Source organism: Chanodichthys erythropterus, chromosome 8, assembly GCF_024489055.1.
Source record: "Chanodichthys erythropterus isolate Z2021 chromosome 8, ASM2448905v1, whole genome shotgun sequence".
Lineage (NCBI taxonomy): Eukaryota > Metazoa > Chordata > Actinopteri > Cypriniformes > Xenocyprididae > Chanodichthys > Chanodichthys erythropterus.
The window spans coordinates 41,663-66,169 of NC_090228.1; the positions used below are offsets into that span (position 1 = coordinate 41,663).

General features: G+C 53.3%; 70 non-coding genes across 70 annotated transcripts; 33 read left to right on the forward strand and 37 right to left on the reverse strand.

The window, feature by feature from the left end:
• Positions 1 to 260: 260 nt before the first annotated feature.
• Positions 261 to 334, reverse strand: trnam-cau (transfer RNA methionine (anticodon CAU)). The gene has a single exon. It is a non-coding gene; the product is annotated as a tRNA-Met (tRNA).
• A 97-nt stretch (positions 335 to 431) lies between these two features.
• On the forward strand, positions 432 to 514 carry trnal-cag (transfer RNA leucine (anticodon CAG)). Its single transcript has one exon. It is a non-coding gene; the product is annotated as a tRNA-Leu (tRNA).
• A 393-nt stretch (positions 515 to 907) lies between these two features.
• trnam-cau (transfer RNA methionine (anticodon CAU)) lies at positions 908 to 981 on the reverse strand. Its single transcript has one exon. It is a non-coding gene; the product is annotated as a tRNA-Met (tRNA).
• A 97-nt stretch (positions 982 to 1,078) lies between these two features.
• On the forward strand, positions 1,079 to 1,161 carry trnal-cag (transfer RNA leucine (anticodon CAG)). Its single transcript has one exon. It is a non-coding gene; the product is annotated as a tRNA-Leu (tRNA).
• Positions 1,162 to 1,554: 393 nt separating this feature from the next.
• On the reverse strand, positions 1,555 to 1,628 carry trnam-cau (transfer RNA methionine (anticodon CAU)). The gene has a single exon. It is a non-coding gene; the product is annotated as a tRNA-Met (tRNA).
• A 97-nt stretch (positions 1,629 to 1,725) lies between these two features.
• On the forward strand, positions 1,726 to 1,808 carry trnal-cag (transfer RNA leucine (anticodon CAG)). Its single transcript has one exon. It is a non-coding gene; the product is annotated as a tRNA-Leu (tRNA).
• A 393-nt stretch (positions 1,809 to 2,201) lies between these two features.
• Positions 2,202 to 2,275, reverse strand: trnam-cau (transfer RNA methionine (anticodon CAU)). Its single transcript has one exon. It is a non-coding gene; the product is annotated as a tRNA-Met (tRNA).
• A 97-nt stretch (positions 2,276 to 2,372) lies between these two features.
• trnal-cag (transfer RNA leucine (anticodon CAG)) lies at positions 2,373 to 2,455 on the forward strand. The gene has a single exon. It is a non-coding gene; the product is annotated as a tRNA-Leu (tRNA).
• A 393-nt stretch (positions 2,456 to 2,848) lies between these two features.
• Positions 2,849 to 2,922, reverse strand: trnam-cau (transfer RNA methionine (anticodon CAU)). Its single transcript has one exon. It is a non-coding gene; the product is annotated as a tRNA-Met (tRNA).
• A 97-nt stretch (positions 2,923 to 3,019) lies between these two features.
• trnal-cag (transfer RNA leucine (anticodon CAG)) lies at positions 3,020 to 3,102 on the forward strand. The gene has a single exon. It is a non-coding gene; the product is annotated as a tRNA-Leu (tRNA).
• Positions 3,103 to 3,495: 393 nt separating this feature from the next.
• Positions 3,496 to 3,569, reverse strand: trnam-cau (transfer RNA methionine (anticodon CAU)). The gene has a single exon. It is a non-coding gene; the product is annotated as a tRNA-Met (tRNA).
• A 97-nt stretch (positions 3,570 to 3,666) lies between these two features.
• Positions 3,667 to 3,749, forward strand: trnal-cag (transfer RNA leucine (anticodon CAG)). Its single transcript has one exon. It is a non-coding gene; the product is annotated as a tRNA-Leu (tRNA).
• A 393-nt stretch (positions 3,750 to 4,142) lies between these two features.
• On the reverse strand, positions 4,143 to 4,216 carry trnam-cau (transfer RNA methionine (anticodon CAU)). Its single transcript has one exon. It is a non-coding gene; the product is annotated as a tRNA-Met (tRNA).
• A 97-nt stretch (positions 4,217 to 4,313) lies between these two features.
• trnal-cag (transfer RNA leucine (anticodon CAG)) lies at positions 4,314 to 4,396 on the forward strand. The gene has a single exon. It is a non-coding gene; the product is annotated as a tRNA-Leu (tRNA).
• Positions 4,397 to 4,789: 393 nt separating this feature from the next.
• Positions 4,790 to 4,863, reverse strand: trnam-cau (transfer RNA methionine (anticodon CAU)). Its single transcript has one exon. It is a non-coding gene; the product is annotated as a tRNA-Met (tRNA).
• Positions 4,864 to 4,960: 97 nt separating this feature from the next.
• On the forward strand, positions 4,961 to 5,043 carry trnal-cag (transfer RNA leucine (anticodon CAG)). The gene has a single exon. It is a non-coding gene; the product is annotated as a tRNA-Leu (tRNA).
• Positions 5,044 to 5,436: 393 nt separating this feature from the next.
• Positions 5,437 to 5,510, reverse strand: trnam-cau (transfer RNA methionine (anticodon CAU)). The gene has a single exon. It is a non-coding gene; the product is annotated as a tRNA-Met (tRNA).
• A 97-nt stretch (positions 5,511 to 5,607) lies between these two features.
• Positions 5,608 to 5,690, forward strand: trnal-cag (transfer RNA leucine (anticodon CAG)). Its single transcript has one exon. It is a non-coding gene; the product is annotated as a tRNA-Leu (tRNA).
• Positions 5,691 to 6,083: 393 nt separating this feature from the next.
• Positions 6,084 to 6,157, reverse strand: trnam-cau (transfer RNA methionine (anticodon CAU)). The gene has a single exon. It is a non-coding gene; the product is annotated as a tRNA-Met (tRNA).
• Positions 6,158 to 6,254: 97 nt separating this feature from the next.
• Positions 6,255 to 6,337, forward strand: trnal-cag (transfer RNA leucine (anticodon CAG)). The gene has a single exon. It is a non-coding gene; the product is annotated as a tRNA-Leu (tRNA).
• A 393-nt stretch (positions 6,338 to 6,730) lies between these two features.
• On the reverse strand, positions 6,731 to 6,804 carry trnam-cau (transfer RNA methionine (anticodon CAU)). Its single transcript has one exon. It is a non-coding gene; the product is annotated as a tRNA-Met (tRNA).
• A 97-nt stretch (positions 6,805 to 6,901) lies between these two features.
• trnal-cag (transfer RNA leucine (anticodon CAG)) lies at positions 6,902 to 6,984 on the forward strand. The gene has a single exon. It is a non-coding gene; the product is annotated as a tRNA-Leu (tRNA).
• Positions 6,985 to 7,377: 393 nt separating this feature from the next.
• On the reverse strand, positions 7,378 to 7,451 carry trnam-cau (transfer RNA methionine (anticodon CAU)). The gene has a single exon. It is a non-coding gene; the product is annotated as a tRNA-Met (tRNA).
• Positions 7,452 to 7,548: 97 nt separating this feature from the next.
• On the forward strand, positions 7,549 to 7,631 carry trnal-cag (transfer RNA leucine (anticodon CAG)). Its single transcript has one exon. It is a non-coding gene; the product is annotated as a tRNA-Leu (tRNA).
• A 393-nt stretch (positions 7,632 to 8,024) lies between these two features.
• On the reverse strand, positions 8,025 to 8,098 carry trnam-cau (transfer RNA methionine (anticodon CAU)). Its single transcript has one exon. It is a non-coding gene; the product is annotated as a tRNA-Met (tRNA).
• A 97-nt stretch (positions 8,099 to 8,195) lies between these two features.
• trnal-cag (transfer RNA leucine (anticodon CAG)) lies at positions 8,196 to 8,278 on the forward strand. Its single transcript has one exon. It is a non-coding gene; the product is annotated as a tRNA-Leu (tRNA).
• A 393-nt stretch (positions 8,279 to 8,671) lies between these two features.
• trnam-cau (transfer RNA methionine (anticodon CAU)) lies at positions 8,672 to 8,745 on the reverse strand. Its single transcript has one exon. It is a non-coding gene; the product is annotated as a tRNA-Met (tRNA).
• A 97-nt stretch (positions 8,746 to 8,842) lies between these two features.
• On the forward strand, positions 8,843 to 8,925 carry trnal-cag (transfer RNA leucine (anticodon CAG)). Its single transcript has one exon. It is a non-coding gene; the product is annotated as a tRNA-Leu (tRNA).
• A 393-nt stretch (positions 8,926 to 9,318) lies between these two features.
• trnam-cau (transfer RNA methionine (anticodon CAU)) lies at positions 9,319 to 9,392 on the reverse strand. The gene has a single exon. It is a non-coding gene; the product is annotated as a tRNA-Met (tRNA).
• A 97-nt stretch (positions 9,393 to 9,489) lies between these two features.
• On the forward strand, positions 9,490 to 9,572 carry trnal-cag (transfer RNA leucine (anticodon CAG)). The gene has a single exon. It is a non-coding gene; the product is annotated as a tRNA-Leu (tRNA).
• Positions 9,573 to 9,965: 393 nt separating this feature from the next.
• trnam-cau (transfer RNA methionine (anticodon CAU)) lies at positions 9,966 to 10,039 on the reverse strand. The gene has a single exon. It is a non-coding gene; the product is annotated as a tRNA-Met (tRNA).
• A 97-nt stretch (positions 10,040 to 10,136) lies between these two features.
• On the forward strand, positions 10,137 to 10,219 carry trnal-cag (transfer RNA leucine (anticodon CAG)). The gene has a single exon. It is a non-coding gene; the product is annotated as a tRNA-Leu (tRNA).
• A 393-nt stretch (positions 10,220 to 10,612) lies between these two features.
• Positions 10,613 to 10,686, reverse strand: trnam-cau (transfer RNA methionine (anticodon CAU)). The gene has a single exon. It is a non-coding gene; the product is annotated as a tRNA-Met (tRNA).
• Positions 10,687 to 10,783: 97 nt separating this feature from the next.
• On the forward strand, positions 10,784 to 10,866 carry trnal-cag (transfer RNA leucine (anticodon CAG)). Its single transcript has one exon. It is a non-coding gene; the product is annotated as a tRNA-Leu (tRNA).
• Positions 10,867 to 11,259: 393 nt separating this feature from the next.
• On the reverse strand, positions 11,260 to 11,333 carry trnam-cau (transfer RNA methionine (anticodon CAU)). The gene has a single exon. It is a non-coding gene; the product is annotated as a tRNA-Met (tRNA).
• Positions 11,334 to 11,430: 97 nt separating this feature from the next.
• Positions 11,431 to 11,513, forward strand: trnal-cag (transfer RNA leucine (anticodon CAG)). The gene has a single exon. It is a non-coding gene; the product is annotated as a tRNA-Leu (tRNA).
• Positions 11,514 to 11,906: 393 nt separating this feature from the next.
• Positions 11,907 to 11,980, reverse strand: trnam-cau (transfer RNA methionine (anticodon CAU)). The gene has a single exon. It is a non-coding gene; the product is annotated as a tRNA-Met (tRNA).
• A 97-nt stretch (positions 11,981 to 12,077) lies between these two features.
• trnal-cag (transfer RNA leucine (anticodon CAG)) lies at positions 12,078 to 12,160 on the forward strand. Its single transcript has one exon. It is a non-coding gene; the product is annotated as a tRNA-Leu (tRNA).
• A 393-nt stretch (positions 12,161 to 12,553) lies between these two features.
• Positions 12,554 to 12,627, reverse strand: trnam-cau (transfer RNA methionine (anticodon CAU)). Its single transcript has one exon. It is a non-coding gene; the product is annotated as a tRNA-Met (tRNA).
• Positions 12,628 to 12,724: 97 nt separating this feature from the next.
• Positions 12,725 to 12,807, forward strand: trnal-cag (transfer RNA leucine (anticodon CAG)). Its single transcript has one exon. It is a non-coding gene; the product is annotated as a tRNA-Leu (tRNA).
• A 392-nt stretch (positions 12,808 to 13,199) lies between these two features.
• On the reverse strand, positions 13,200 to 13,273 carry trnam-cau (transfer RNA methionine (anticodon CAU)). Its single transcript has one exon. It is a non-coding gene; the product is annotated as a tRNA-Met (tRNA).
• Positions 13,274 to 13,370: 97 nt separating this feature from the next.
• Positions 13,371 to 13,453, forward strand: trnal-cag (transfer RNA leucine (anticodon CAG)). Its single transcript has one exon. It is a non-coding gene; the product is annotated as a tRNA-Leu (tRNA).
• Positions 13,454 to 13,846: 393 nt separating this feature from the next.
• On the reverse strand, positions 13,847 to 13,920 carry trnam-cau (transfer RNA methionine (anticodon CAU)). Its single transcript has one exon. It is a non-coding gene; the product is annotated as a tRNA-Met (tRNA).
• Positions 13,921 to 14,017: 97 nt separating this feature from the next.
• trnal-cag (transfer RNA leucine (anticodon CAG)) lies at positions 14,018 to 14,100 on the forward strand. The gene has a single exon. It is a non-coding gene; the product is annotated as a tRNA-Leu (tRNA).
• Positions 14,101 to 14,493: 393 nt separating this feature from the next.
• trnam-cau (transfer RNA methionine (anticodon CAU)) lies at positions 14,494 to 14,567 on the reverse strand. Its single transcript has one exon. It is a non-coding gene; the product is annotated as a tRNA-Met (tRNA).
• A 97-nt stretch (positions 14,568 to 14,664) lies between these two features.
• trnal-cag (transfer RNA leucine (anticodon CAG)) lies at positions 14,665 to 14,747 on the forward strand. Its single transcript has one exon. It is a non-coding gene; the product is annotated as a tRNA-Leu (tRNA).
• A 393-nt stretch (positions 14,748 to 15,140) lies between these two features.
• trnam-cau (transfer RNA methionine (anticodon CAU)) lies at positions 15,141 to 15,214 on the reverse strand. Its single transcript has one exon. It is a non-coding gene; the product is annotated as a tRNA-Met (tRNA).
• A 97-nt stretch (positions 15,215 to 15,311) lies between these two features.
• trnal-cag (transfer RNA leucine (anticodon CAG)) lies at positions 15,312 to 15,394 on the forward strand. Its single transcript has one exon. It is a non-coding gene; the product is annotated as a tRNA-Leu (tRNA).
• Positions 15,395 to 15,786: 392 nt separating this feature from the next.
• trnam-cau (transfer RNA methionine (anticodon CAU)) lies at positions 15,787 to 15,860 on the reverse strand. The gene has a single exon. It is a non-coding gene; the product is annotated as a tRNA-Met (tRNA).
• A 97-nt stretch (positions 15,861 to 15,957) lies between these two features.
• On the forward strand, positions 15,958 to 16,040 carry trnal-cag (transfer RNA leucine (anticodon CAG)). Its single transcript has one exon. It is a non-coding gene; the product is annotated as a tRNA-Leu (tRNA).
• A 393-nt stretch (positions 16,041 to 16,433) lies between these two features.
• trnam-cau (transfer RNA methionine (anticodon CAU)) lies at positions 16,434 to 16,507 on the reverse strand. The gene has a single exon. It is a non-coding gene; the product is annotated as a tRNA-Met (tRNA).
• A 97-nt stretch (positions 16,508 to 16,604) lies between these two features.
• Positions 16,605 to 16,687, forward strand: trnal-cag (transfer RNA leucine (anticodon CAG)). The gene has a single exon. It is a non-coding gene; the product is annotated as a tRNA-Leu (tRNA).
• Positions 16,688 to 17,080: 393 nt separating this feature from the next.
• On the reverse strand, positions 17,081 to 17,154 carry trnam-cau (transfer RNA methionine (anticodon CAU)). The gene has a single exon. It is a non-coding gene; the product is annotated as a tRNA-Met (tRNA).
• Positions 17,155 to 17,251: 97 nt separating this feature from the next.
• Positions 17,252 to 17,334, forward strand: trnal-cag (transfer RNA leucine (anticodon CAG)). The gene has a single exon. It is a non-coding gene; the product is annotated as a tRNA-Leu (tRNA).
• Positions 17,335 to 17,727: 393 nt separating this feature from the next.
• Positions 17,728 to 17,801, reverse strand: trnam-cau (transfer RNA methionine (anticodon CAU)). The gene has a single exon. It is a non-coding gene; the product is annotated as a tRNA-Met (tRNA).
• A 97-nt stretch (positions 17,802 to 17,898) lies between these two features.
• On the forward strand, positions 17,899 to 17,981 carry trnal-cag (transfer RNA leucine (anticodon CAG)). The gene has a single exon. It is a non-coding gene; the product is annotated as a tRNA-Leu (tRNA).
• A 393-nt stretch (positions 17,982 to 18,374) lies between these two features.
• On the reverse strand, positions 18,375 to 18,448 carry trnam-cau (transfer RNA methionine (anticodon CAU)). The gene has a single exon. It is a non-coding gene; the product is annotated as a tRNA-Met (tRNA).
• A 97-nt stretch (positions 18,449 to 18,545) lies between these two features.
• On the forward strand, positions 18,546 to 18,628 carry trnal-cag (transfer RNA leucine (anticodon CAG)). The gene has a single exon. It is a non-coding gene; the product is annotated as a tRNA-Leu (tRNA).
• A 393-nt stretch (positions 18,629 to 19,021) lies between these two features.
• trnam-cau (transfer RNA methionine (anticodon CAU)) lies at positions 19,022 to 19,095 on the reverse strand. Its single transcript has one exon. It is a non-coding gene; the product is annotated as a tRNA-Met (tRNA).
• A 97-nt stretch (positions 19,096 to 19,192) lies between these two features.
• On the forward strand, positions 19,193 to 19,275 carry trnal-cag (transfer RNA leucine (anticodon CAG)). The gene has a single exon. It is a non-coding gene; the product is annotated as a tRNA-Leu (tRNA).
• A 393-nt stretch (positions 19,276 to 19,668) lies between these two features.
• Positions 19,669 to 19,742, reverse strand: trnam-cau (transfer RNA methionine (anticodon CAU)). The gene has a single exon. It is a non-coding gene; the product is annotated as a tRNA-Met (tRNA).
• Positions 19,743 to 19,839: 97 nt separating this feature from the next.
• On the forward strand, positions 19,840 to 19,922 carry trnal-cag (transfer RNA leucine (anticodon CAG)). Its single transcript has one exon. It is a non-coding gene; the product is annotated as a tRNA-Leu (tRNA).
• Positions 19,923 to 20,314: 392 nt separating this feature from the next.
• trnam-cau (transfer RNA methionine (anticodon CAU)) lies at positions 20,315 to 20,388 on the reverse strand. Its single transcript has one exon. It is a non-coding gene; the product is annotated as a tRNA-Met (tRNA).
• Positions 20,389 to 20,485: 97 nt separating this feature from the next.
• trnal-cag (transfer RNA leucine (anticodon CAG)) lies at positions 20,486 to 20,568 on the forward strand. The gene has a single exon. It is a non-coding gene; the product is annotated as a tRNA-Leu (tRNA).
• Positions 20,569 to 21,131: 563 nt separating this feature from the next.
• On the forward strand, positions 21,132 to 21,214 carry trnal-cag (transfer RNA leucine (anticodon CAG)). The gene has a single exon. It is a non-coding gene; the product is annotated as a tRNA-Leu (tRNA).
• Positions 21,215 to 21,607: 393 nt separating this feature from the next.
• trnam-cau (transfer RNA methionine (anticodon CAU)) lies at positions 21,608 to 21,681 on the reverse strand. Its single transcript has one exon. It is a non-coding gene; the product is annotated as a tRNA-Met (tRNA).
• Positions 21,682 to 22,254: 573 nt separating this feature from the next.
• trnam-cau (transfer RNA methionine (anticodon CAU)) lies at positions 22,255 to 22,328 on the reverse strand. Its single transcript has one exon. It is a non-coding gene; the product is annotated as a tRNA-Met (tRNA).
• Positions 22,329 to 22,901: 573 nt separating this feature from the next.
• Positions 22,902 to 22,975, reverse strand: trnam-cau (transfer RNA methionine (anticodon CAU)). The gene has a single exon. It is a non-coding gene; the product is annotated as a tRNA-Met (tRNA).
• Positions 22,976 to 23,548: 573 nt separating this feature from the next.
• Positions 23,549 to 23,622, reverse strand: trnam-cau (transfer RNA methionine (anticodon CAU)). The gene has a single exon. It is a non-coding gene; the product is annotated as a tRNA-Met (tRNA).
• Positions 23,623 to 24,195: 573 nt separating this feature from the next.
• Positions 24,196 to 24,269, reverse strand: trnam-cau (transfer RNA methionine (anticodon CAU)). The gene has a single exon. It is a non-coding gene; the product is annotated as a tRNA-Met (tRNA).
• Positions 24,270 to 24,507: the final 238 nt, after the last annotated feature.

A 24,507-nucleotide genomic window follows, 5' to 3' on the forward strand; every position in this document is an offset into this window, starting at 1 on the left:
TATACCACACTAGTCCTACAAAAACACTGGATTTCAAGGGCATTGCGCGTCCAACGATTTCAGAGGACGCCACGCAATTTAATGAGATTCAGGGAAACTACTTGAAAAAGACACACGTTTTCTCAGAATGTCATGCTGTCTGGCCTCCAGGGGAGCCGAAGAGCCTTTTTGGCCCCAGGAGAAATGGACGATCACACGAAAGGGAATAAAGGAAACCGCTCTATCGTCTAAACGCTCTCGTGCGCCAAAAGGCACCACCCTGCCCCGTGTGAGGCTCGAACTCACGACCTTCAGATTATGAGACTGACGCGCTGCCTAACTGCGCCAACGAGGCATGTGCTTCAGCTGGGCTGAGCGGTGAAGCACTAGCTTCCAGTTATCGTCTGCCATTCGGTGGAGCTCCAAAAATACTGCTCGCCCTCAGCCCTCATGTCAGGATGGCCGAGCGGTCTAAGGCGCTGCGTTCAGGTCGCAGTCTCCCCTGGAGGCGTGGGTTCGAATCCCACTTCTGACAAGGCTAACCTTTGGCTGTGGGCTCAGGCTGGAGTCTTTAACCCTCTGGCGAGTTGATTTTAAACCTTAACAAGAGCACTGCGACGACACGGCCACGCATTACACGAACAGGAGAGCAATACCACGACTGCGTTTATACCACACTAGTCCTACAAAAACACTGGATTTCAAGGGCATTGCGCGTCCAACGATTTCAGAGGACGCCACGCAATTTAATGAGATTCAGGGAAACTACTTGAAAAAGACACACGTTTTCTCAGAATGTCATGCTGTCTGGCCTCCAGGGGAGCCGAAGAGCCTTTTTGGCCCCAGGAGAAATGGACGATCACACGAAAGGGAATAAAGGAAACCGCTCTATCGTCTAAACGCTCTCGTGCGCCAAAAGGCACCACCCTGCCCCGTGTGAGGCTCGAACTCACGACCTTCAGATTATGAGACTGACGCGCTGCCTAACTGCGCCAACGAGGCATGTGCTTCGGCTGGGCTGAGCGGTGAAGCACTAGCTTCCAGTTATCGTCTGCCATTCGGTGGAGCTCCAAAAATACTGCTCGCCCTCAGCCCTCGTGTCAGGATGGCCGAGCGGTCTAAGGCGCTGCGTTCAGGTCGCAGTCTCCCCTGGAGGCGTGGGTTCGAATCCCACTTCTGACAAGGCTAACCTTTGGCTGTGGGCTCAGGCTGGAGTCTTTAACCCTCTGGCGAGTTGATTTTAAACCTTAACAAGAGCACTGCGACGACACGGCCACGCATTACACGAACAGGAGAGCAATACCACGACTGCGTTTATACCACACTAGTCCTACAAAAACACTGGATTTCAAGGGCATTGCGCGTCCAACGATTTCAGAGGACGCCACGCAATTTAATGAGATTCAGGGAAACTACTTGAAAAAGACACACGTTTTCTCAGAATGTCATGCTGTCTGGCCTCCAGGGGAGCCGAAGAGCCTTTTTGGCCCCAGGAGAAATGGACGATCACACGAAAGGGAATAAAGGAAACCGCTCTATCGTCTAAATGCTCTCGTGCGCCAAAAGGCACCACCCTGCCCCGTGTGAGGCTCGAACTCACGACCTTCAGATTATGAGACTGACGCGCTGCCTAACTGCGCCAACGAGGCATGTGCTTCAGCTGGGCTGAGCGGTGAAGCACTAGCTTCCAGTTATCGTCTGCCATTCGGTGGAGCTCCAAAAATACTGCTCGCCCTCAGCCCTCGTGTCAGGATGGCCGAGCGGTCTAAGGCGCTGCGTTCAGGTCGCAGTCTCCCCTGGAGGCGTGGGTTCGAATCCCACTTCTGACAAGGCTAACCTTTGGCTGTGGGCTCAGGCTGGAGTCTTTAACCCTCTGGCGAGTTGATTTTAAACCTTAACAAGAGCACTGCGACGACACGGCCACGCATTACACGAACAGGAGAGCAATACCACGACTGCGTTTATACCACACTAGTCCTACAAAAACACTGGATTTCAAGGGCATTGCGCGTCCAACGATTTCAGAGGACGCCACGCAATTTAATGAGATTCAGGGAAACTACTTGAAAAAGACACACGTTTTCTCAGAATGTCATGCTGTCTGGCCTCCAGGGGAGCCGAAGAGCCTTTTTGGCCCCAGGAGAAATGGACGATCACACGAAAGGGAATAAAGGAAACCGCTCTATCGTCTAAATGCTCTCGTGCGCCAAAAGGCACCACCCTGCCCCGTGTGAGGCTCGAACTCACGACCTTCAGATTATGAGACTGACGCGCTGCCTAACTGCGCCAACGAGGCATGTGCTTCAGCTGGGCTGAGCGGTGAAGCACTAGCTTCCAGTTATCGTCTGCCATTCGGTGGAGCTCCAAAAATACTGCTCGCCCTCAGCCCTCGTGTCAGGATGGCCGAGCGGTCTAAGGCGCTGCGTTCAGGTCGCAGTCTCCCCTGGAGGCGTGGGTTCGAATCCCACTTCTGACAAGGCTAACCTTTGGCTGTGGGCTCAGGCTGGAGTCTTTAACCCTCTGGCGAGTTGATTTTAAACCTTAACAAGAGCACTGCGACGACACGGCCACGCATTACACGAACAGGAGAGCAATACCACGACTGCGTTTATACCACACTAGTCCTACAAAAACACTGGATTTCAAGGGCATTGCGCGTCCAACGATTTCAGAGGACGCCACGCAATTTAATGAGATTCAGGGAAACTACTTGAAAAAGACACACGTTTTCTCAGAATGTCATGCTGTCTGGCCTCCAGGGGAGCCGAAGAGCCTTTTTGGCCCCAGGAGAAATGGACGATCACACGAAAGGGAATAAAGGAAACCGCTCTATCGTCTAAACGCTCTCGTGCGCCAAAAGGCACCACCCTGCCCCGTGTGAGGCTCGAACTCACGACCTTCAGATTATGAGACTGACGCGCTGCCTAACTGCGCCAACGAGGCATGTGCTTCGGCTGGGCTGAGCGGTGAAGCACTAGCTTCCAGTTATCGTCTGCCATTCGGTGGAGCTCCAAAAATACTGCTCGCCCTCAGCCCTCGTGTCAGGATGGCCGAGCGGTCTAAGGCGCTGCGTTCAGGTCGCAGTCTCCCCTGGAGGCGTGGGTTCGAATCCCACTTCTGACAAGGCTAACCTTTGGCTGTGGGCTCAGGCTGGAGTCTTTAACCCTCTGGCGAGTTGATTTTAAACCTTAACAAGAGCACTGCGACGACACGGCCACGCATTACACGAACAGGAGAGCAATACCACGACTGCGTTTATACCACACTAGTCCTACAAAAACACTGGATTTCAAGGGCATTGCGCGTCCAACGATTTCAGAGGACGCCACGCAATTTAATGAGATTCAGGGAAACTACTTGAAAAAGACACACGTTTTCTCAGAATGTCATGCTGTCTGGCCTCCAGGGGAGCCGAAGAGCCTTTTTGGCCCCAGGAGAAATGGACGATCACACGAAAGGGAATAAAGGAAACCGCTCTATCGTCTAAACGCTCTCGTGCGCCAAAAGGCACCACCCTGCCCCGTGTGAGGCTCGAACTCACGACCTTCAGATTATGAGACTGACGCGCTGCCTAACTGCGCCAACGAGGCATGTGCTTCAGCTGGGCTGAGCGGTGAAGCACTAGCTTCCAGTTATCGTCTGCCATTCGGTGGAGCTCCAAAAATCCTGCTCGCCCTCAGCCCTCGTGTCAGGATGGCCGAGCGGTCTAAGGCGCTGCGTTCAGGTCGCAGTCTCCCCTGGAGGCGTGGGTTCGAATCCCACTTCTGACAAGGCTAACCTTTGGCTGTGGGCTCAGGCTGGAGTCTTTAACCCTCTGGCGAGTTGATTTTAAACCTTAACAAGAGCACTGCGACGACACGGCCACGCATTACACGAACAGGAGAGCAATACCACGACTGTGTTTATACCACACTAGTCCTACAAAAACACTGGATTTCAAGGGCATTGCGCGTCCAACGATTTCAGAGGACGCCACGCAATTTAATGAGATTCAGGGAAACTACTTGAAAAAGACACACGTTTTCTCAGAATGTCATGCTGTCTGGCCTCCAGGGGAGCCGAAGAGCCTTTTTGGCCCCAGGAGAAATGGACGATCACACGAAAGGGAATAAAGGAAACCGCTCTATCGTCTAAACGCTCTCGTGCGCCAAAAGGCACCACCCTGCCCCGTGTGAGGCTCGAACTCACGACCTTCAGATTATGAGACTGACGCGCTGCCTAACTGCGCCAACGAGGCATGTGCTTCAGCTGGGCTGAGCGGTGAAGCACTAGCTTCCAGTTATCGTCTGCCATTCGGTGGAGCTCCAAAAATACTGCTCGCCCTCAGCCCTCGTGTCAGGATGGCCGAGCGGTCTAAGGCGCTGCGTTCAGGTCGCAGTCTCCCCTGGAGGCGTGGGTTCGAATCCCACTTCTGACAAGGCTAACCTTTGGCTGTGGGCTCAGGCTGGAGTCTTTAACCCTCTGGCGAGTTGATTTTAAACCTTAACAAGAGCACTGCGACGACACGGCCACGCATTACACGAACAGGAGAGCAATACCACGACTGTGTTTATACCACACTAGTCCTACAAAAACACTGGATTTCAAGGGCATTGCGCGTCCAACGATTTCAGAGGACGCCACGCAATTTAATGAGATTCAGGGAAACTACTTGAAAAAGACACACGTTTTCTCAGAATGTCATGCTGTCTGGCCTCCAGGGGAGCCGAAGAGCCTTTTTGGCCCCAGGAGAAATGGACGATCACACGAAAGGGAATAAAGGAAACCGCTCTATCGTCTAAATGCTCTCGTGCGCCAAAAGGCACCACCCTGCCCCGTGTGAGGCTCGAACTCACGACCTTCAGATTATGAGACTGACGCGCTGCCTAACTGCGCCAACGAGGCATGTGCTTCAGCTGGGCTGAGCGGTGAAGCACTAGCTTCCAGTTATCGTCTGCCATTCGGTGGAGCTCCAAAAATACTGCTCGCCCTCAGCCCTCGTGTCAGGATGGCCGAGCGGTCTAAGGCGCTGCGTTCAGGTCGCAGTCTCCCCTGGAGGCGTGGGTTCGAATCCCACTTCTGACAAGGCTAACCTTTGGCTGTGGGCTCAGGCTGGAGTCTTTAACCCTCTGGCGAGTTGATTTTAAACCTTAACAAGAGCACTGCGACGACACGGCCACGCATTACACGAACAGGAGAGCAATACCACGACTGTGTTTATACCACACTAGTCCTACAAAAACACTGGATTTCAAGGGCATTGCGCGTCCAACGATTTCAGAGGACGCCACGCAATTTAATGAGATTCAGGGAAACTACTTGAAAAAGACACACGTTTTCTCAGAATGTCATGCTGTCTGGCCTCCAGGGGAGCCGAAGAGCCTTTTTGGCCCCAGGAGAAATGGACGATCACACGAAAGGGAATAAAGGAAACCGCTCTATCGTCTAAATGCTCTCGTGCGCCAAAAGGCACCACCCTGCCCCGTGTGAGGCTCGAACTCACGACCTTCAGATTATGAGACTGACGCGCTGCCTAACTGCGCCAACGAGGCATGTGCTTCGGCTGGGCTGAGCGGTGAAGCACTAGCTTCCAGTTATCGTCTGCCATTCGGTGGAGCTCCAAAAATACTGCTCGCCCTCAGCCCTCGTGTCAGGATGGCCGAGCGGTCTAAGGCGCTGCGTTCAGGTCGCAGTCTCCCCTGGAGGCGTGGGTTCGAATCCCACTTCTGACAAGGCTAACCTTTGGCTGTGGGCTCAGGCTGGAGTCTTTAACCCTCTGGCGAGTTGATTTTAAACCTTAACAAGAGCACTGCGACGACACGGCCACGCATTACACGAACAGGAGAGCAATACCACGACTGCGTTTATACCACACTAGTCCTACAAAAACACTGGATTTCAAGGGCATTGCGCGTCCAACGATTTCAGAGGACGCCACGCAATTTAATGAGATTCAGGGAAACTACTTGAAAAAGACACACGTTTTCTCAGAATGTCATGCTGTCTGGCCTCCAGGGGAGCCGAAGAGCCTTTTTGGCCCCAGGAGAAATGGACGATCACACGAAAGGGAATAAAGGAAACCGCTCTATCGTCTAAACGCTCTCGTGCGCCAAAAGGCACCACCCTGCCCCGTGTGAGGCTCGAACTCACGACCTTCAGATTATGAGACTGACGCGCTGCCTAACTGCGCCAACGAGGCATGTGCTTCAGCTGGGCTGAGCGGTGAAGCACTAGCTTCCAGTTATCGTCTGCCATTCGGTGGAGCTCCAAAAATACTGCTCGCCCTCAGCCCTCGTGTCAGGATGGCCGAGCGGTCTAAGGCGCTGCGTTCAGGTCGCAGTCTCCCCTGGAGGCGTGGGTTCGAATCCCACTTCTGACAAGGCTAACCTTTGGCTGTGGGCTCAGGCTGGAGTCTTTAACCCTCTGGCGAGTTGATTTTAAACCTTAACAAGAGCACTGCGACGACACGGCCACGCATTACACGAACAGGAGAGCAATACCACGACTGCGTTTATACCACACTAGTCCTACAAAAACACTGGATTTCAAGGGCATTGCGCGTCCAACGATTTCAGAGGACGCCACGCAATTTAATGAGATTCAGGGAAACTACTTGAAAAAGACACACGTTTTCTCAGAATGTCATGCTGTCTGGCCTCCAGGGGAGCCGAAGAGCCTTTTTGGCCCCAGGAGAAATGGACGATCACACGAAAGGGAATAAAGGAAACCGCTCTATCGTCTAAACGCTCTCGTGCGCCAAAAGGCACCACCCTGCCCCGTGTGAGGCTCGAACTCACGACCTTCAGATTATGAGACTGACGCGCTGCCTAACTGCGCCAACGAGGCATGTGCTTTGGCTGGGCTGAGCGGTGAAGCACTAGCTTCCAGTTATCGTCTGCCATTCGGTGGAGCTCCAAAAATACTGCTCGCCCTCAGCCCTCGTGTCAGGATGGCCGAGCGGTCTAAGGCGCTGCGTTCAGGTCGCAGTCTCCCCTGGAGGCGTGGGTTCGAATCCCACTTCTGACAAGGCTAACCTTTGGCTGTGGGCTCAGGCTGGAGTCTTTAACCCTCTGGCGAGTTGATTTTAAAACTTAACAAGAGCACTGCGACGACACGGCCACGCATTACACGAACAGGAGAGCAATACCACGACTGCGTTTATACCACACTAGTCCTACAAAAACACTGGATTTCAAGGGCATTGCGCGTCCAACGATTTCAGAGGACGCCACGCAATTTAATGAGATTCAGGGAAACTACTTGAAAAAGACACACGTTTTCTCAGAATGTCATGCTGTCTGGCCTCCAGGGGAGCCGAAGAGCCTTTTTGGCCCCAGGAGAAATGGACGATCACACGAAAGGGAATAAAGGAAACCGCTCTATCGTCTAAACGCTCTCGTGCGCCAAAAGGCACCACCCTGCCCCGTGTGAGGCTCGAACTCACGACCTTCAGATTATGAGACTGACGCGCTGCCTAACTGCGCCAACGAGGCATGTGCTTCAGCTGGGCTGAGCGGTGAAGCACTAGCTTCCAGTTATCGTCTGCCATTCGGTGGAGCTCCAAAAATACTGCTCGCCCTCAGCCCTCGTGTCAGGATGGCCGAGCGGTCTAAGGCGCTGCGTTCAGGTCGCAGTCTCCCCTGGAGGCGTGGGTTCGAATCCCACTTCTGACAAGGCTAACCTTTGGCTGTGGGCTCAGGCTGGAGTCTTTAACCCTCTGGCGAGTTGATTTTAAACCTTAACAAGAGCACTGCGACGACACGGCCACGCATTACACGAACAGGAGAGCAATACCACGACTGTGTTTATACCACACTAGTCCTACAAAAACACTGGATTTCAAGGGCATTGCGCATCCAACGATTTCAGAGGACGCCACGCAATTTAATGAGATTCAGGGAAACTACTTGAAAAAGACACACGTTTTCTCAGAATGTCATGCTGTCTGGCCTCCAGGGGAGCCGAAGAGCCTTTTTGGCCCCAGGAGAAATGGACGATCACACGAAAGGGAATAAAGGAAACCGCTCTATCGTCTAAATGCTCTCGTGCGCCAAAAGGCACCACCCTGCCCCGTGTGAGGCTCGAACTCACGACCTTCAGATTATGAGACTGACGCGCTGCCTAACTGCGCCAACGAGGCATGTGCTTCGGCTGGGCTGAGCGGTGAAGCACTAGCTTCCAGTTATCGTCTGCCATTCGGTGGAGCTCCAAAAATACTGCTCGCCCTCAGCCCTCGTGTCAGGATGGCCGAGCGGTCTAAGGCGCTGCGTTCAGGTCGCAGTCTCCCCTGGAGGCGTGGGTTCGAATCCCACTTCTGACAAGGCTAACCTTTGGCTGTGGGCTCAGGCTGGAGTCTTTAACCCTCTGGCGAGTTGATTTTAAACCTTAACAAGAGCACTGCGACGACACGGCCACGCATTACACGAACAGGAGAGCAATACCACGACTGCGTTTATACCACACTAGTCCTACAAAAACACTGGATTTCAAGGGCATTGCGCGTCCAACGATTTCAGAGGACGCCACGCAATTTAATGAGATTCAGGGAAACTACTTGAAAAAGACACACGTTTTCTCAGAATGTCATGCTGTCTGGCCTCCAGGGGAGCCGAAGAGCCTTTTTGGCCCCAGGAGAAATGGACGATCACACGAAAGGGAATAAAGGAAACCGCTCTATCGTCTAAACGCTCTCGTGCGCCAAAAGGCACCACCCTGCCCCGTGTGAGGCTCGAACTCACGACCTTCAGATTATGAGACTGACGCGCTGCCTAACTGCGCCAACGAGGCATGTGCTTCAGCTGGGCTGAGCGGTGAAGCACTAGCTTCCAGTTATCGTCTGCCATTCGGTGGAGCTCCAAAAATACTGCTCGCCCTCAGCCCTCGTGTCAGGATGGCCGAGCGGTCTAAGGCGCTGCGTTCAGGTCGCAGTCTCCCCTGGAGGCGTGGGTTCGAATCCCACTTCTGACAAGGCTAACCTTTGGCTGTGGGCTCAGGCTGGAGTCTTTAACCCTCTGGCGAGTTGATTTTAAACCTTAACAAGAGCACTGCGACGACACGGCCACGCATTACACGAACAGGAGAGCAATACCACGACTGTGTTTATACCACACTAGTCCTACAAAAACACTGGATTTCAAGGGCATTGCGCGTCCAACGATTTCAGAGGACGCCACGCAATTTAATGAGATTCAGGGAAACTACTTGAAAAAGACACACGTTTTCTCAGAATGTCATGCTGTCTGGCCTCCAGGGGAGCCGAAGAGCCTTTTTGGCCCCAGGAGAAATGGACGATCACACGAAAGGGAATAAAGGAAACCGCTCTATCGTCTAAATGCTCTCGTGCGCCAAAAGGCACCACCCTGCCCCGTGTGAGGCTCGAACTCACGACCTTCAGATTATGAGACTGACGCGCTGCCTAACTGCGCCAACGAGGCATGTGCTTCGGCTGGGCTGAGCGGTGAAGCACTAGCTTCCAGTTATCGTCTGCCATTCGGTGGAGCTCCAAAAATACTGCTCGCCCTCAGCCCTCGTGTCAGGATGGCCGAGCGGTCTAAGGCGCTGCGTTCAGGTCGCAGTCTCCCCTGGAGGCGTGGGTTCGAATCCCACTTCTGACAAGGCTAACCTTTGGCTGTGGGCTCAGGCTGGAGTCTTTAACCCTCTGGCGAGTTGATTTTAAACCTTAACAAGAGCACTGCGACGACACGGCCACGCATTACACGAACAGGAGAGCAATACCACGACTGCGTTTATACCACACTAGTCCTACAAAAACACTGGATTTCAAGGGCATTGCGCGTCCAACGATTTCAGAGGACGCCACGCAATTTAATGAGATTCAGGGAAACTACTTGAAAAAGACACACGTTTTCTCAGAATGTCATGCTGTCTGGCCTCCAGGGGAGCCGAAGAGCCTTTTTGGCCCCAGGAGAAATGGACGATCACACGAAAGGGAATAAAGGAAACCGCTCTATCGTCTAAATGCTCTCGTGCGCCAAAAGGCACCACCCTGCCCCGTGTGAGGCTCGAACTCACGACCTTCAGATTATGAGACTGACGCGCTGCCTAACTGCGCCAACGAGGCATGTGCTTCGGCTGGGCTGAGCGGTGAAGCACTAGCTTCCAGTTATCGTCTGCCATTCGGTGGAGCTCCAAAAATACTGCTCGCCCTCAGCCCTCGTGTCAGGATGGCCGAGCGGTCTAAGGCGCTGCGTTCAGGTCGCAGTCTCCCCTGGAGGCGTGGGTTCGAATCCCACTTCTGACAAGGCTAACCTTTGGCTGTGGGCTCAGGCTGGAGTCTTTAACCCTCTGGCGAGTTGATTTTAAACCTTAACAAGAGCACTGCGACGACACGGCCACGCATTACACGAACAGGAGAGCAATACCACGACTGCGTTTATACCACACTAGTCCTACAAAAACACTGGATTTCAAGGGCATTGCGCGTCCAACGATTTCAGAGGACGCCACGCAATTTAATGAGATTCAGGGAAACTACTTGAAAAAGACACACGTTTTCTCAGAATGTCATGCTGTCTGGCCTCCAGGGGAGCCGAAGAGCCTTTTTGGCCCCAGGAGAAATGGACGATCACACGAAAGGGAATAAAGGAAACCGCTCTATCGTCTAAATGCTCTCGTGCGCCAAAAGGCACCACCCTGCCCCGTGTGAGGCTCGAACTCACGACCTTCAGATTATGAGACTGACGCGCTGCCTAACTGCGCCAACGAGGCATGTGCTTCGGCTGGGCTGAGCGGTGAAGCACTAGCTTCCAGTTATCGTCTGCCATTCGGTGGAGCTCCAAAAATACTGCTCGCCCTCAGCCCTCGTGTCAGGATGGCCGAGCGGTCTAAGGCGCTGCGTTCAGGTCGCAGTCTCCCCTGGAGGCGTGGGTTCGAATCCCACTTCTGACAAGGCTAACCTTTGGCTGTGGGCTCAGGCTGGAGTCTTTAACCCTCTGGCGAGTTGATTTTAAACCTTAACAAGAGCACTGCGACGACACGGCCACGCATTACACGAACAGGAGAGCAATACCACGACTGCGTTTATACCACACTAGTCCTACAAAAACACTGGATTTCAAGGGCATTGCGCGTCCAACGATTTCAGAGGACGCCACGCAATTTAATGAGATTCAGGGAAACTACTTGAAAAAGACACACGTTTTCTCAGAATGTCATGCTGTCTGGCCTCCAGGGGAGCCGAAGAGCCTTTTTGGCCCCAGGAGAAATGGACGATCACACGAAAGGGAATAAAGGAAACCGCTCTATCGTCTAAATGCTCTCGTGCGCCAAAAGGCACCACCCTGCCCCGTGTGAGGCTCGAACTCACGACCTTCAGATTATGAGACTGACGCGCTGCCTAACTGCGCCAACGAGGCATGTGCTTCAGCTGGGCTGAGCGGTGAAGCACTAGCTTCCAGTTATCGTCTGCCATTCGGTGGAGCTCCAAAAATACTGCTCGCCCTCAGCCCTCGTGTCAGGATGGCCGAGCGGTCTAAGGCGCTGCGTTCAGGTCGCAGTCTCCCCTGGAGGCGTGGGTTCGAATCCCACTTCTGACAAGGCTAACCTTTGGCTGTGGGCTCAGGCTGGAGTCTTTAACCCTCTGGCGAGTTGATTTTAAACCTTAACAAGAGCACTGCGACGACACGGCCACGCATTACACGAACAGGAGAGCAATACCACGACTGCGTTTATACCACACTAGTCCTACAAAAACACTGGATTTCAAGGGCATTGCGCGTCCAACGATTTCAGAGGACGCCACGCAATTTAATGAGATTCAGGGAAACTACTTGAAAAAGACACACGTTTTCTCAGAATGTCATGCTGTCTGGCCTCCAGGGGAGCCGAAGAGCCTTTTTGGCCCCAGGAGAAATGGACGATCACACGAAAGGGAATAAAGGAAACCGCTCTATCGTCTAAACGCTCTCGTGCGCCAAAAGGCACCACCCTGCCCCGTGTGAGGCTCGAACTCACGACCTTCAGATTATGAGACTGACGCGCTGCCTAACTGCGCCAACGAGGCATGTGCTTCAGCTGGGCTGAGCGGTGAAGCACTAGCTTCCAGTTATCGTCTGCCATTCGGTGGAGCTCCAAAAATACTGCTCGCCCTCAGCCCTCGTGTCAGGATGGCCGAGCGGTCTAAGGCGCTGCGTTCAGGTCGCAGTCTCCCCTGGAGGCGTGGGTTCGAATCCCACTTCTGACAAGGCTAACCTTTGGCTGTGGGCTCAGGCTGGAGTCTTTAACCCTCTGGCGAGTTGATTTTAAACCTTAACAAGAGCACTGCGACGACACGGCCACGCATTACACGAACAGGAGAGCAATACCACGACTGTGTTTATACCACACTAGTCCTACAAAAACACTGGATTTCAAGGGCATTGCGCGTCCAACGATTTCAGAGGACGCCACGCAATTTAATGAGATTCAGGGAAACTACTTGAAAAAGACACACGTTTTCTCAGAATGTCATGCTGTCTGGCCTCCAGGGGAGCCGAAGAGCCTTTTTGGCCCCAGGAGAAATGGACGATCACACGAAAGGGAATAAAGGAAACCGCTCTATCGTCTAAATGCTCTCGTGCGCCAAAAGGCACCACCCTGCCCCGTGTGAGGCTCGAACTCACGACCTTCAGATTATGAGACTGACGCGCTGCCTAACTGCGCCAACGAGGCATGTGCTTTGGCTGGGCTGAGCGGTGAAGCACTAGCTTCCAGTTATCGTCTGCCATTCGGTGGAGCTCCAAAAATACTGCTCGCCCTCAGCCCTCGTGTCAGGATGGCCGAGCGGTCTAAGGCGCTGCGTTCAGGTCGCAGTCTCCCCTGGAGGCGTGGGTTCGAATCCCACTTCTGACAAGGCTAACCTTTGGCTGTGGGCTCAGGCTGGAGTCTTTAACCCTCTGGCGAGTTGATTTTAAACCTTAACAAGAGCACTGCGACGACACGGCCACGCATTACACGAACAGGAGAGCAATACCACGACTGCGTTTATACCACACTAGTCCTACAAAAACACTGGATTTCAAGGGCATTGCGCGTCCAACGATTTCAGAGGACGCCACGCAATTTAATGAGATTCAGGGAAACTACTTGAAAAAGACACACGTTTTCTCAGAATGTCATGCTGTCTGGCCTCCAGGGGAGCCGAAGAGCCTTTTGGCCCCAGGAGAAATGGACGATCACACGAAAGGGAATAAAGGAAACCGCTCTATCGTCTAAACGCTCTCGTGCGCCAAAAGGCACCACCCTGCCCCGTGTGAGGCTCGAACTCACGACCTTCAGATTATGAGACTGACGCGCTGCCTAACTGCGCCAACGAGGCATGTGCTTCAGCTGGGCTGAGCGGTGAAGCACTAGCTTCCAGTTATCGTCTGCCATTCGGTGGACCTCCAAAAATACTGCTCGCCCTCAGCCCTCATGTCAGGATGGCCGAGCGGTCTAAGGCGCTGCGTTCAGGTCGCAGTCTCCCCTGGAGGCGTGGGTTCGAATCCCACTTCTGACAAGGCTAACCTTTGGCTGTGGGCTCAGGCTGGAGTCTTTAACCCTCTGGCGAGTTGATTTTAAACCTTAACAAGAGCACTGCGACGACACGGCCACGCATTACACGAACAGGAGAGCAATACCACGACTGCGTTTATACCACACTAGTCCTACAAAAACACTGGATTTCAAGGGCATTGCGCGTCCAACGATTTCAGAGGACGCCACGCAATTTAATGAGATTCAGGGAAACTACTTGAAAAAGACACACGTTTTCTCAGAATGTCATGCTGTCTGGCCTCCAGGGGAGCCGAAGAGCCTTTTTGGCCCCAGGAGAAATGGACGATCACACGAAAGGGAATAAAGGAAACCGCTCTATCGTCTAAATGCTCTCGTGCGCCAAAAGGCACCACCCTGCCCCGTGTGAGGCTCGAACTCACGACCTTCAGATTATGAGACTGACGCGCTGCCTAACTGCGCCAACGAGGCATGTGCTTCGGCTGGGCTGAGCGGTGAAGCACTAGCTTCCAGTTATCGTCTGCCATTCGGTGGAGCTCCAAAAATACTGCTCGCCCTCAGCCCTCGTGTCAGGATGGCCGAGCGGTCTAAGGCGCTGCGTTCAGGTCGCAGTCTCCCCTGGAGGCGTGGGTTCGAATCCCACTTCTGACAAGGCTAACCTTTGGCTGTGGGCTCAGGCTGGAGTCTTTAACCCTCTGGCGAGTTGATTTTAAACCTTAACAAGAGCACTGCGACGACACGGCCACGCATTACACGAACAGGAGAGCAATACCACGACTGTGTTTATACCACACTAGTCCTACAAAAACACTGGATTTCAAGGGCATTGCGCGTCCAACGATTTCAGAGGACGCCACGCAATTTAATGAGATTCAGGGAAACTACTTGAAAAAGACACACGTTTTCTCAGAATGTCATGCTGTCTGGCCTCCAGGGGAGCCGAAGAGCCTTTTTGGCCCCAGGAGAAATGGACGATCACACGAAAGGGAATAAAGGAAACCGCTCTATCGTCTAAATGCTCTCGTGCGCCAAAAGGCACCACCCTGCCCCGTGTGAGGCTCGAACTCACGACCTTCAGATTATGAGACTGACGCGCTGCCTAACTGCGCCAACGAGGCATGTGCTTCAGCTGGGCTGAGCGGTGAAGCACTAGCTTCCAGTTATCGTCTGCCATTCGGTGGAGCTCCAAAAATACTGCTCGCCCTCAGCCCTCGTGTCAGGATGGCCGAGCGGTCTAAGGCGCTGCGTTCAGGTCGCAGTCTCCCCTGGAGGCGTGGGTTCGAATCCCACTTCTGACAAGGCTAACCTTTGGCTGTGGGCTCAGGCTGGAGTCTTTAACCCTCTGGCGAGTTGATTTTAAACCTTAACAAGAGCACTGCGACGACACGGCCACGCATTACACGAACAGGAGAGCAATACCACGACTGTGTTTATACCACACTAGTCCTACAAAAACACTGGATTTCAAGGGCATTGCGCATCCAACGATTTCAGAGGACGCCACGCAATTTAATGAGATTCAGGGAAACTACTTGAAAAAGACACACGTTTTCTCAGAATGTCATGCTGTCTGGCCTCCAGGGGAGCCGAAGAGCCTTTTTGGCCCCAGGAGAAATGGACGATCACACGAAAGGGAATAAAGGAAACCGCTCTATCGTCTAAATGCTCTCGTGCGCCAAAAGGCACCACCCTGCCCCGTGTGAGGCTCGAACTCACGACCTTCAGATTATGAGACTGACGCGCTGCCTAACTGCGCCAACGAGGCATGTGCTTCGGCTGGGCTGAGCGGTGAAGCACTAGCTTCCAGTTATCGTCTGCCATTCGGTGGAGCTCCAAAAATACTGCTCGCCCTCAGCCCTCGTGTCAGGATGGCCGAGCGGTCTAAGGCGCTGCGTTCAGGTCGCAGTCTCCCCTGGAGGCGTGGGTTCGAATCCCACTTCTGACAAGGCTAACCTTTGGCTGTGGGCTCAGGCTGGAGTCTTTAACCCTCTGGCGAGTTGATTTTAAACCTTAACAAGAGCACTGCGACGACACGGCCACGCATTACACGAACAGGAGAGCAATACCACGACTGCGTTTATACCACACTAGTCCTACAAAAACACTGAATTTCAAGGGCATTGCGCGTCCAACGATTTCAGAGGACGCCACGCAATTTAATGAGATTCAGGGAAACTACTTGAAAAAGACACACGTTTTCTCAGAATGTCATGCTGTCTGGCCTCCAGGGGAGCCGAAGAGCCTTTTGGCCCCAGGAGAAATGGACGATCACACGAAAGGGAATAAAGGAAACCGCTCTATCGTCTAAACGCTCTCGTGCGCCAAAAGGCACCACCCTGCCCCGTGTGAGGCTCGAACTCACGACCTTCAGATTATGAGACTGACGCGCTGCCTAACTGCGCCAACGAGGCATGTGCTTCAGCTGGGCTGAGCGGTGAAGCACTAGCTTCCAGTTATCGTCTGCCATTCGGTGGAGCTCCAAAAATACTGCTCGCCCTCAGCCCTCGTGTCAGGATGGCCGAGCGGTCTAAGGCGCTGCGTTCAGGTCGCAGTCTCCCCTGGAGGCGTGGGTTCGAATCCCACTTCTGACAAGGCTAACCTTTGGCTGTGGGCTCAGGCTGGAGTCTTTAACCCTCTGGCGAGTTGATTTTAAAACTTAACAAGAGCACTGCGACGACACGGCCACGCATTACACGAACAGGAGAGCAATACCACGACTGCGTTTATACCACACTAGTCCTACAAAAACACTGGATTTCAAGGGCATTGTGCGTCCAACGATTTCAGAGGAAGCCACGCAATTTAATGAGATTCAGGGAAACTACTTGAAAAAGACACACGTTTTCTCAGAATGTCATGCTGTCTGGCCTCCAGGGGAGCCGAAGAGCCTTTTTGGCCCCAGGAGAAATGGACGATCACACGAAAGGGAATAAAGGAAACCGCTCTATCGTCTAAACGCTCTCGTGCGCCAAAAGGCACCACCCTGCCCCGTGTGAGGCTCGAACTCACGACCTTCAGATTATGAGACTGACGCGCTGCCTAACTGCGCCAACGAGGCATGTGCTTCAGCTGGGCTGAGCGGTGAAGCACTAGCTTCCAGTTATCGTCTGCCATTCGGTGGAGCTCCAAAAATCCTGCTCGCCCTCAGCCCTCGTGTCAGGATGGCCGAGCGGTCTAAGGCGCTGCGTTCAGGTCGCAGTCTCCCCTGGAGGCGTGGGTTCGAATCCCACTTCTGACAAGGCTAACCTTTGGCTGTGGGCTCAGGCTGGAGTCTTTAACCCTCTGGCGAGTTGATTTTAAACCTTAACAAGAGCACTGCGACGACACGGCCACGCATTACACGAACAGGAGAGCAATACCACGACTGCGTTTATACCACACTAGTCCTACAAAAACACTGGATTTCAAGGGCATTGCGCGTCCAACGATTTCAGAGGACGCCACGCAATTTAATGAGATTCAGGGAAACTACTTGAAAAAGACACACGTTTTCTCAGAATGTCATGCTGTCTGGCCTCCAGGGGAGCCGAAGAGCCTTTTTGGCCCCAGGAGAAATGGACGATCACACGAAAGGGAATAAAGGAAACCGCTCTATCGTCTAAATGCTCTCGTGCGCCAAAAGGCACCACCCTGCCCCGTGTGAGGCTCGAACTCACGACCTTCAGATTATGAGACTGACGCGCTGCCTAACTGCGCCAACGAGGCATGTGCTTCAGCTGGGCTGAGCGGTGAAGCACTAGCTTCCAGTTATCGTCTGCCATTCGGTGGAGCTCCAAAAATACTGCTCGCCCTCAGCCCTCGTGTCAGGATGGCCGAGCGGTCTAAGGCGCTGCGTTCAGGTCGCAGTCTCCCCTGGAGGCGTGGGTTCGAATCCCACTTCTGACAAGGCTAACCTTTGGCTGTGGGCTCAGGCTGGAGTCTTTAACCCTCTGGCGAGTTGATTTTAAACCTTAACAAGAGCACTGCGACGACACGGCCACGCATTACACGAACAGGAGAGCAATACCACGACTGCGTTTATACCACACTAGTCCTACAAAAACACTGGATTTCAAGGGCATTGCGCGTCCAACGATTTCAGAGGACGCCACGCAATTTAATGAGATTCAGGGAAACTACTTGAAAAAGACACACGTTTTCTCAGAATGTCATGCTGTCTGGCCTCCAGGGGAGCCGAAGAGCCTTTTTGGCCCCAGGAGAAATGGACGATCACACGAAAGGGAATAAAGGAAACCGCTCTATCGTCTAAATGCTCTCGTGCGCCAAAAGGCACCACCCTGCCCCGTGTGAGGCTCGAACTCACGACCTTCAGATTATGAGACTGACGCGCTGCCTAACTGCGCCAACGAGGCATGTGCTTCAGCTGGGCTGAGCGGTGAAGCACTAGCTTCCAGTTATCGTCTGCCATTCGGTGGAGCTCCAAAAATACTGCTCGCCCTCAGCCCTCGTGTCAGGATGGCCGAGCGGTCTAAGGCGCTGCGTTCAGGTCGCAGTCTCCCCTGGAGGCGTGGGTTCGAATCCCACTTCTGACAAGGCTAACCTTTGGCTGTGGGCTCAGGCTGGAGTCTTTAACCCTCTGGCGAGTTGATTTTAAACCTTAACAAGAGCACTGCGACGACACGGCCACGCATTACACGAACAGGAGAGCAATACCACGACTGCGTTTATACCACACTAGTCCTACAAAAACACTGGATTTCAAGGGCATTGCGCGTCCAACGATTTCAGAGGACGCCACGCAATTTAATGAGATTCAGGGAAACTACTTGAAAAAGACACACGTTTTCTCAGAATGTCATGCTGTCTGGCCTCCAGGGGAGCCGAAGAGCCTTTTTGGCCCCAGGAGAAATGGACGATCACACGAAAGGGAATAAAGGAAACCGCTCTATCGTCTAAATGCTCTCGTGCGCCAAAAGGCACCACCCTGCCCCGTGTGAGGCTCGAACTCACGACCTTCAGATTATGAGACTGACGCGCTGCCTAACTGCGCCAACGAGGCATGTGCTTCGGCTGGGCTGAGCGGTGAAGCACTAGCTTCCAGTTATCGTCTGCCATTCGGTGGAGCTCCAAAAATACTGCTCGCCCTCAGCCCTCGTGTCAGGATGGCCGAGCGGTCTAAGGCGCTGCGTTCAGGTCGCAGTCTCCCCTGGAGGCGTGGGTTCGAATCCCACTTCTGACAAGGCTAACCTTTGGCTGTGGGCTCAGGCTGGAGTCTTTAACCCTCTGGCGAGTTGATTTTAAACCTTAACAAGAGCACTGCGACGACACGGCCACGCATTACACGAACAGGAGAGCAATACCACGACTGTGTTTATACCACACTAGTCCTACAAAAACACTGGATTTCAAGGGCATTGCGCATCCAACGATTTCAGAGGACGCCACGCAATTTAATGAGATTCAGGGAAACTACTTGAAAAAGACACACGTTTTCTCAGAATGTCATGCTGTCTGGCCTCCAGGGGAGCCGAAGAGCCTTTTTGGCCCCAGGAGAAATGGACGATCACACGAAAGGGAATAAAGGAAACCGCTCTATCGTCTAAATGCTCTCGTGCGCCAAAAGGCACCACCCTGCCCCGTGTGAGGCTCGAACTCACGACCTTCAGATTATGAGACTGACGCGCTGCCTAACTGCGCCAACGAGGCATGTGCTTCGGCTGGGCTGAGCGGTGAAGCACTAGCTTCCAGTTATCGTCTGCCATTCGGTGGAGCTCCAAAAATACTGCTCGCCCTCAGCCCTCGTGTCAGGATGGCCGAGCGGTCTAAGGCGCTGCGTTCAGGTCGCAGTCTCCCCTGGAGGCGTGGGTTCGAATCCCACTTCTGACAAGGCTAACCTTTGGCTGTGGGCTCAGGCTGGAGTCTTTAACCCTCTGGCGAGTTGATTTTAAACCTTAACAAGAGCACTGCGACGACACGGCCACGCATTACACGAACAGGAGAGCAATACCACGACTGCGTTTATACCACACTAGTCCTACAAAAACACTGGATTTCAAGGGCATTGCGCGTCCAACGATTTCAGAGGACGCCACGCAATTTAATGAGATTCAGGGAAACTACTTGAAAAAGACACACGTTTTCTCAGAATGTCATGCTGTCTGGCCTCCAGGGGAGCCGAAGAGCCTTTTTGGCCCCAGGAGAAATGGACGATCACACGAAAGGGAATAAAGGAAACCGCTCTATCGTCTAAACGCTCTCGTGCGCCAAAAGGCACCACCCTGCCCCGTGTGAGGCTCGAACTCACGACCTTCAGATTATGAGACTGACGCGCTGCCTAACTGCGCCAACGAGGCATGTGCTTTGGCTGGGCTGAGCGGTGAAGCACTAGCTTCCAGTTATCGTCTGCCATTCGGTGGAGCTCCAAAAATACTGCTCGCCCTCAGCCCTCGTGTCAGGATGGCCGAGCGGTCTAAGGCGCTGCGTTCAGGTCGCAGTCTCCCCTGGAGGCGTGGGTTCGAATCCCACTTCTGACAAGGCTAACCTTTGGCTGTGGGCTCAGGCTGGAGTCTTTAACCCTCTGGCGAGTTGATTTTAAACCTTAACAAGAGCACTGTGACGACACGGCCACGCATTACACGAACAGGAGAGCAATACCACGACTGTGTTTATACCACACTAGTCCTACAAAAACACTGGATTTCAAGGGCATTGCGCATCCAACGATTTCAGAGGACGCCACGCAATTTAATGAGATTCAGGGAAACTACTTGAAAAAGACACACATTTTCTCAGAATGTCATGCTGTCTGGCCTCAGGGGAGCCGAAGAGCCTTTTTGGCCCCAGGAGAAATGGACGATCACACGAAAGGGAATAAAGGAAACCGCTCTATCGTCTAAACGCTCTCGTGCGCCAAAAGGCACCACCCTGCCCCGTGTGAGGCTCGAACTCACGACCTTCAGATTATGAGACTGACGCGCTGCCTAACTGCGCCAACGAGGCATGTGCTTCGGCTGGGCTGAGCGGTGAAGCACTAGCTTCCAGTTATCGTCTGCCATTCGGTGGAGCTCCAAAAATACTGCTCGCCCTCAGCCCTCGTGTCAGGATGGCCGAGCGGTCTAAGGCGCTGCGTTCAGGTCGCAGTCTCCCCTGGAGGCGTGGGTTCGAATCCCACTTCTGACAAGGCTAACCTTTGGCTGTGGGCTCAGGCTGGAGTCTTTAACCCTCTGGCGAGTTGATTTTAAACCTTAACAAGAGCACTGCGACGACACGGCCACGCATTACACGAACAGGAGAGCAATACCACGACTGCGTTTATACCACACTAGTCCTACAAAAACACTGGATTTCAAGGGCATTGTGCGTCCAACGATTTCAGAGGAAGCCACGCAATTTAATGAGATTCAGGGAAACTACTTGAAAAAGACACACGTTTTCTCAGAATGTCATGCTGTCTGGCCTCCAGGGGAGCCGAAGAGCCTTTTTGGCCCCAGGAGAAATGGACGATCACACGAAAGGGAATAAAGGAAACCGCTCTATCGTCTAATCGCTCTCGTGCGCCAAAAGGAACCACCCTGCCCGTGTGAGGCTCGAACTCACGACCTTCACATTATGAGACTGACGCGCTGCCTAACTGCGCCAACGAGGCATGTGCTTCAGCTGGGCTGAGCGGTGAAGCACTAGCTTCCAGTTATCGTCTGCCATTCGGTGGACCTCCAAAAATACTGCTCGCCCTCAGCCCTCATGTCAGGATGGCCGAGCGGTCTAAGGCGCTGCGTTCAGGTCGCAGTCTCCCCTGGAGGCGTGGGTTCGAATCCCACTTCTGACAAGGCTAACCTTTGGCTGTGGGCTCAGGCTGGAGTCTTTAACCCTCTGGCGAGTTGATTTTAAACCTTAACAAGAGCACTGCGACGACACGGCCACGCATTACACGAACAGGAGAGCAATACCACGACTGTGTTTATACCACACTAGTCCTACAAAAACACTGGATTTCAAGGGCATTGCGCATCCAACGATTTCAGAGGACGCCACGCAATTTAATGAGATTCAGGGAAACTACTTGAAAAAGACACACGTTTTCTCAGAATGTCATGCTGTCTGGCCTCCAGGGGAGCCGAAGAGCCTTTTTGGCCCCAGGAGAAATGGACGATCACACGAAAGGGAATAAAGGAAACCGCTCTATCGTCTAAATGCTCTCGTGCGCCAAAAGGCACCACCCTGCCCCGTGTGAGGCTCGAACTCACGACCTTCAGATTATGAGACTGACGCGCTGCCTAACTGCGCCAACGAGGCATGTGCTTCAGCTGGGCTGAGCGGTGAAGCACTAGCTTCCAGTTATCGTCTGCCATTCGGTGGAGCTCCAAAAATACTGCTCGCCCTCAGCCCTCATGTCAGGATGGCCGAGCGGTCTAAGGCGCTGCGTTCAGGTCGCAGTCTCCCCTGGAGGCGTGGGTTCGAATCCCACTTCTGACAAGGCTAACCTTTGGCTGTGGGCTCAGGCTGGAGTCTTTAACCCTCTGGCGAGTTGATTTTAAACCTTAACAAGAGCACTGCGACGACACGGCCACGCATTACACGAACAGGAGAGCAATACCACGACTGCGTTTATACCACACTAGTCCTACAAAAACACTGGATTTCAAGGGCATTGCGCGTCCAACGATTTCAGAGGACGCCACGCAATTTAATGAGATTCAGGGAAACTACTTGAAAAAGACACACGTTTTCTCAGAATGTCATGCTGTCTGGCCTCCAGGGGAGCCGAAGAGCCTTTTTGGCCCCAGGAGAAATGGACGATCACACGAAAGGGAATAAAGGAAACCGCTCTATCGTCTAAATGCTCTCGTGCGCCAAAAGGCACCACCCTGCCCCGTGTGAGGCTCGAACTCACGACCTTCAGATTATGAGACTGACGCGCTGCCTAACTGCGCCAACGAGGCATGTGCTTTGGCTGGGCTGAGCGGTGAAGCACTAGCTTCCAGTTATCGTCTGCCATTCGGTGGAGCTCCAAAAATACTGCTCGCCCTCAGCCCTCGTGTCAGGATGGCCGAGCGGTCTAAGGCGCTGCGTTCAGGTCGCAGTCTCCCCTGGAGGCGTGGGTTCGAATCCCACTTCTGACAAGGCTAACCTTTGGCTGTGGGCTCAGGCTGGAGTCTTTAACCCTCTGGCGAGTTGATTTTAAACCTTAACAAGAGCACTGCGACGACACGGCCACGCATTACACGAACAGGAGAGCAATACCACGACTGCGTTTATACCACACTAGTCCTACAAAAACACTGGATTTCAAGGGCATTGCGCGTCCAACGATTTCAGAGGACGCCACGCAATTTAATGAGATTCAGGGAAACTACTTGAAAAAGACACACGTTTTCTCAGAATGTCATGCTGTCTGGCCTCCAGGGGAGCCGAAGAGCCTTTTTGGCCCCAGGAGAAATGGACGATCACACGAAAGGGAATAAAGGAAACCGCTCTATCGTCTAAACGCTCTCGTGCGCCAAAAGGCACCACCCTGCCCCGTGTGAGGCTCGAACTCACGACCTTCAGATTATGAGACTGACGCGCTGCCTAACTGCGCCAACGAGGCATGTGCTTCGGCTGGGCTGAGCGGTGAAGCACTAGCTTCCAGTTATCGTCTGCCATTCGGTGGAGCTCCAAAAATACTGCTCGCCCTCAGCCCTCGTGTCAGGATGGCCGAGCGGTCTAAGGCGCTGCGTTCAGGTCGCAGTCTCCCCTGGAGGCGTGGGTTCGAATCCCACTTCTGACAAGGCTAACCTTTGGCTGTGGGCTCAGGCTGGAGTCTTTAACCCTCTGGCGAGTTGATTTTAAACCTTAACAAGAGCACTGCGACGACACGGCCACGCATTACACGAACAGGAGAGCAATACCACGACTGCGTTTATACCACACTAGTCCTACAAAAACACTGGATTTCAAGGGCATTGCGCGTCCAACGATTTCAGAGGACGCCACGCAATTTAATGAGATTCAGGGAAACTACTTGAAAAAGACACACGTTTTCTCAGAATGTCATGCTGTCTGGCCTCCAGGGGAGCCGAAGAGCCTTTTTGGCCCCAGGAGAAATGGACGATCACACGAAAGGGAATAAAGGAAACCGCTCTATCGTCTAAATGCTCTCGTGCGCCAAAAGGCACCACCCTGCCCCGTGTGAGGCTCGAACTCACGACCTTCAGATTATGAGACTGACGCGCTGCCTAACTGCGCCAACGAGGCATGTGCTTCGGCTGGGCTGAGCGGTGAAGCACTAGCTTCCAGTTATCGTCTGCCATTCGGTGGAGCTCCAAAAATACTGCTCGCCCTCAGCCCTCGTGTCAGGATGGCCGAGCGGTCTAAGGCGCTGCGTTCAGGTCGCAGTCTCCCCTGGAGGCGTGGGTTCGAATCCCACTTCTGACAAGGCTAACCTTTGGCTGTGGGCTCAGGCTGGAGTCTTTAACCCTCTGGCGAGTTGATTTTAAACCTTAACAAGAGCACTGCGACGACACGGCCACGCATTACACGAACAGGAGAGCAATACCACGACTGCGTTTATACCACACTAGTCCTACAAAAACACTGGATTTCAAGGGCATTGCGCGTCCAACGATTTCAGAGGACGCCACGCAATTTAATGAGATTCAGGGAAACTACTTGAAAAAGACACACGTTTTCTCAGAATGTCATGCTGTCTGGCCTCCAGGGGAGCCGAAGAGCCTTTTTGGCCCCAGGAGAAATGGACGATCACACGAAAGGGAATAAAGGAAACCGCTCTATCGTCTAAACGCTCTCGTGCGCCAAAAGGCACCACCCTGCCCCGTGTGAGGCTCGAACTCACGACCTTCAGATTATGAGACTGACGCGCTGCCTAACTGCGCCAACGAGGCATGTGCTTTGGCTGGGCTGAGCGGTGAAGCACTAGCTTCCAGTTATCGTCTGCCATTCGGTGGAGCTCCAAAAATACTGCTCGCCCTCAGCCCTCGTGTCAGGATGGCCGAGCGGTCTAAGGCGCTGCGTTCAGGTCGCAGTCTCCCCTGGAGGCGTGGGTTCGAATCCCACTTCTGACAAGGCTAACCTTTGGCTGTGGGCTCAGGCTGGAGTCTTTAACCCTCTGGCGAGTTGATT